Genomic DNA, 6000 nt, shown 5'->3' with positions numbered 1-6000 from the left:
CCATTCCTCACCCTTAACTAAGCCATCACTGCCATGCTTAAAAAATGAATGCCACACATAAGTTTGATTAGATACTTCGAGACAAAGTCCACTGATCTACACCTTCAAATTTGATGCTTCCCAATAGAACATCCTATATGATTTTTAACAGAAATATGATTTTAGACAAGCAGCAAGGCCTAGGGACAAGAGCATGGGCTTGAGAGTCAGAGGATGTGGGTTCTAATCCCAGCTCCGCAGTTGTCTGCTGTGTGACCTTGGGCAAGTCACTTAACTTCTTTTTGCCTCAGTTACCTCATCTGTAAAATGGGAATTAAGACTGTGAGCCCCACGTGGGACAACTGATTACCTTGTGTCCATCCCAGCACTTAGAACAGTGCTTGGCACATAGTAAGTGCTTAACAAATACCATAATTATTATCTGAGAAAATCTCAAAAATCTGCAACTCTCTGGAATACCTTTTCCCAAAGAACTTAATTTCACACTGATTAAAGATCTCAGGTGTTTTTCACTTAGTGTGGGCTATGTCTTTCTACTGCTGAAAAATGAAAAGCAGTTATGCAAATATCTTGAAAAGTCTGAATTTAAAACTCTGATATATACATGGGGAATGGTGGAGATGTTTGATCAATCAGTCAACTGTATTTATTGAGCACTTTCTGTGGAAAGAGCACTGTACTAAGTGCTAGGGACAGTACAATATGACAATAAACAGACACATTCCCTGCACACAGCAATCTTACAGTTTACAGTTTGATGCAGAGGAAAAGTTTTGAGTGTGTGTACTGGGGCAGATCCCCCTCTAAGACCCAAACCTGGAGAGTTTCCAGTACTCTCAGCTATGGGAGGGAGAGCCAAGCAGAGGCATATCCGTTCCATTCCTAGCTGGGGCAGTGGCTAGTGAATGAAAAGTAATCTACTACAAGTCAAAAGTCAAAGCAGCAGCATGGGAGGGAGTTGAAGAAGGAGACTCAAGTTTACTGCATGAAAGGAGGCAATGGTAACCATTTCCGTTTCTTCAGAGAAAACTCTATGGATACACAGCCAGAACGACTGCAGGTGGAGGTGGGGCGTTCTGGGAGAGATGTGTCCTTGGAGTCGCTACGGGTCGGAGATGGCTCGACAGCATACGACAATACAACGGGGGCAGATAGTCCCTGGGACAAGAATGGAGGTGGGGTGGTGGGGGTGGCCAGGGATAGGGCAGGAAGGACAGTGGGGGCAGGAGGGAGGGTGTGATGAGAAAATAAAAAAAATACACTTCCGACAATAGCTGACAGAGACAGGAAATTTCTTTCGCATACTTAAAGCCTGTGGATTCATTTATTCCCCACGAAATTAGCTATCCTCATTGGCCAGTTGTATCAGCTGCTCATTTTTTTGTTCTTGACTTTTTGAACTGTGCACAGTTAGCTGTGTCACTGTGAGACTTTTCATTTTCTTGGCTCTACAGATGGGAAATGTGTTTTTCATGCTGTCATAGCTATATATCCCTACAGAAGAAGATTCAGACCAGAAGTATTTTGGGGGAAATTTTGGTCCTTACCAAATGTTAAGCAGACAGTTTTTTTTTTTAAAAAAAAACCCGTTTAGGTAGAGAAAACATCCCCGCCATCAACACCAGCATTTCTTGAGAGTCTACCAGATGCAAAACCAGATGCAAACTCTGTAAGTGGGAGCATGACCTAGAGGTAAGAGATAAAAACCATCTTAACCTCCAGGATTTTACAACCAAATAAGCTAGGGATGCTGCGTTCCAGCTGAAGGATGAAGTTCACACTTTCCATTACAGCCAGTCTTTCATTTCAAAATGTTGATAAGATGGAACTTTAAAAACAAGTTCATTAAAGGTGCTTACTCAGGATCCTGAAAAAATGAATTACAATAGTATTTATTGAGCCAGTAATTTTTAACATTATGGCCATTAAGTAACATGAGGATTCTCCGTTTTTTTGTTTAAACATAAAAATCCCCAGACCTTTTGTTCTAACAAAAAGGAGAATCCACATTGCTTAAAAAAAAACCCAAAATATAAGCTAATTTTGTTCTATGCAGACTCAGTCTTTGGTTTGCACGGAGATTTGACTTTATTTTCAAAACCTAGGGTCATCTTGTGTTTAAACCTCATTGAAAAGCTTTTAAAAGTGGCTGACATTCGATTTCACTTGCAGTGTAATTTCAACTGGAAAATAATAAATTCATTACAGTACAGAAACTATACATAGTTTCCATTCCAGGCTGATTTAAAAAATAGGCCCTATGAGTAATTATTTTCTAATTCAAGTTTGTGTAGTCAATTTTACTTATTAAAGGCAAAATAGTTGATTAAAAATTAAGATCCCAACCAGTCACTGTTTTCCCATATAAGGACTGTTCATACAATATCCGGGGCGAATGAGGTAATTGGGCAGGTCTGGGGATTTGGAAAACTCTGAAGTGGCTCAGGGGCTGGTGAGGTTCTATATTCACTACTTTTTAAACAGCACCCTGATGGAATTAAAATATTTACCCCTACTTTTGCCAGAACCCAAGGTTTCATTATGGATGGAAACATGATGACAGAATTAGAGAAAATTCTTCGCCTGTCTGATTCAGTACAATATGGTGTGGAAAGCAATGGTGTGCGTGAGTGTGGCATCAAACAGGGAGGGAGTACTCAATGTGGAGTTCCTTTGTCCCTGGCTGTATTAAGGTTTATTGCACTTTGAACTCTATACCTTGACTGAATGATTCGAGGTGTTTTCAATTCAAACATACTTCCCATCATTTAGTGCCAGTGGCTGTCTTTTTAAAATAATAATGACAATAATAATCAATCAATCAATCAATCAATCAATCGTATTTATTGAGCGCTTACTATGTGCAGAGCACTGTACTAAGCGCTTGGGAAGTACAAATTGGCATCACATAGAGACAGTCCCTACCCAACAGTGGGCTCACAGTCTAAAAGGGGGAGACAGAGAACAGAACCAAACATACCAACAAAATAAAATAAGTAGGATAGAAATGTACAAGTAAAATAAATAAATGAATAAATAAATAGAGTAATAAATATGTACAACCATATATACATATATACAGGTGCTGTGGGGAAGGGAAGGAGGTAAGATGGGGGGATGGAGAGGGGGACGAGGGGGAGAGGAAAGAAGGGGCTCAGTCTGGGAAGGCCTCCTGGAGGAGGTGAGCTCTCAGCAGGGCCTTGAAGGGAGGAAGAGAGCTAGCTTGGCGGATGGGCAGAGGGAGGGCATTCCAGGCCCGGGGGATGACGTGGGCCGGGGGTCGATGGCGGGACAGGCGAGAGCGAGGTACGGTGAGGAGATTAGTGGTGGAGGAGCGGAGGGTGCGGGCTGGGCAGTAGAAGGAGAGAAGGGAGGTGAGGTAGGAGGGGGCGAGGTGATGGACAGCCTTGAAGCCCAGGGTGAGGAGTTTCTGCCTGATGCGCAGATTGATCGGTAGCCATTGGAGGTTTTTTAGGAGGGGAGTAATATGTCCAGAGCGTTTCTGGACAAAGATAATCCGGGCAGCAGCATGAAGTATGGATTGAAGTGGAGAGAGACACGAGGATGGGAGATCAGAGAGAAGGCTAGCGCAGTAGTCCAGACGGGATAGGATGAGAGCTTGAATTAGCAGGGTAGCGGTTTGGATGGAGAGGAAAGGGCGGATCTTGGCAATGTTGCGGAGCTGAGACCGGCAGGTTTTGGTGACGGCTTGGATGTGAGGGGTGAATGAGAGAGCGGAGTCGAGGATGACACCAAGGTTGCGGGCTTGTGAGACGGGAAGGATGGTAGTGCCGTCAACAGAGATGGGAAAGTCAGGGAGAGGACAAGGTTCGGGAGGGAAGACAAGGAGCTCAGTCTTCGACATGTTGAGCTTTAGGTGGCGGGCGGACATCCAGATGGAGATGTCCTGAAGGCAGGAGGAGATGCGAGCCTGGAGGGAGGGGGAGAGAGCAGGGGCAGAGATGTAGATCTGGGTGTCATCAGCGTAGAGATGATAGTTGAAGCCGTGGGAGCGAATGAGGTCACCAAGGGAGTGAGTGTAGATTGAGAACAGAAGGGGACCAAGCACTGAACCTTGGGGAACCCCCACAGTAAGAGGATGGGAGGGGGAGGAGGAGCCTGCAAAAGGGACTGAGAAAGAACGACCGGAGAGGTAAGAGGAGAACCAGGAGAAGATAATGATAATAATGATAATAATGCTACTTGTTAAGCATTTACTATGTACCAAGCACTGTCCTAAGCACTGGAGTAGATACCGGAATATCAGGTTGTACCCAGTCCATGGGGCTCACAGTCTGAGTAAGAGGGAGTAGAATTTAATCCCCATTTTATAGAAGATTCAATCTAGATACAGTCTAGAAATTAGAATTTAGGTTCTCTGATGATTCCCAGGCCTTTACTCTTTCCACGAGGCCATGCTGCTTAGGCATTACTGGGGAATGTACCCCGTGGCTTACTGGAAAAAGCATTGGATGTGAGGACTCACGAAACCCATTTTCTCATCCCAGCTTTGCCCCTGGCCTGCTGAGTGACCTCAATCAAGTTTTTTAACCTCATTGGGCCTATTTCTTCATTTGTAAAATGGAGCTATTTGCTCTCCCTACCTCTTAGATTGTTAGCCCAATGATCTTATCATCTTGAATCCATCCCAGTGCTAAGCACAATGCTTGGTATATAATAATAATAATAATGGCATTTATTAAGCGCTTACTATGCGCAAAGCACTGATCTAAGTGCTGGGAAGGTTACAAGGTGATCAGGTTGCCCCCTGGAGGGCTCACAGTCTTCATTCCCATTTTACAGATGAGGTCACTGAAGCACAGAGCAGTTAAGTGACTTGCCCAAAGTCACACAGCTGACAAGTAGCAGAGCCGGAATTTAAACCCATGACCTCTGACTTCACAGCCTGTGCTCATTCCACTGAGCCATACTGCTTCTCTAAGTATATAGTAAATACTATATAGTATTTAGTAAATACTAAATAAATACAAGCATTACTATATCATGGTTTGATTACAGTATCAACATTGTCAATGGTCTTGGACTATACTGTGACTCTGTTGCTTGGATTATCTTGAACATCACCAGGCACACATCTCTTCGCTTCTCAAAAAACTCCAGTTGCTATCCAACTGCCCTCACATGAAGCAAAAACTTTCTCCCAGATGGCCTCAAGGCTGTACGCCGGGCCTACTGCATCTTACACTTTTCAATTAACTAAAAGTGCTACCTTTTCCAGGAAGCCTTCCTTAATTTATAACACCCTACTTGCTTCAACTCAACAGTTATTCACAGTACTTAAAAATAAAAAGAACAGCGGAAATCCACCTTGCTATGCACCCAAACATATAGATATATATGGATTTGATCCTTAGCCTTTACAATAATTCTTCACCACCTATAATTCTACCTGTAATTCCTTTTGTGAACGTCTTCACAAAGAGCCTAGGATAGCATACTACTGATATAAGACATTACCTATGATAATAATAATAACAACAACAACTATGGTATTTGTTAAACTCTTTCTATATGCTAAGCACTGGGGAAGGTGTATTATAAGCAATTTAGATCCAATTCCTGCCTTAGTCTAAGATCCCCCTCAGATCTTCTTCTTCTTCTTCTTCAAATGCCATTGAGTTGTTTCCGACCCATAGCGACGCCATGGACACACCCTCTTCAGAACATTCTATCTTCTGTCATAAAGTCATTCTGGTATATATGGTAAGGGGGAGGGATAACATATTTAATCCCCATTTTACAAAGGAGGTCACACAGCAGGCAAGTGGCAGAGACTGTATGAGACCCCCTAGGTCTGTGCTTTTTCCATTATGCTTTGCTATTTCTATGCTTCTTTGTTTCCAAGCATAAATGGCACATCCTACTTTAATCAATCAATCAATCAGTGGTATTTACTGAGCACTTACTATGTGTAGCACTGTACTAAACACTTGGGAGAGCACAATACAACAGAATTCGTGGACACGGTTCCTTTATAGT

Source organism: Tachyglossus aculeatus, chromosome 16, assembly GCF_015852505.1.
Source record: "Tachyglossus aculeatus isolate mTacAcu1 chromosome 16, mTacAcu1.pri, whole genome shotgun sequence".
NCBI classification, from domain to species: Eukaryota; Metazoa; Chordata; class Mammalia; order Monotremata; family Tachyglossidae; genus Tachyglossus; species Tachyglossus aculeatus.
This window is presented reverse-complemented; position numbering follows the sequence as displayed.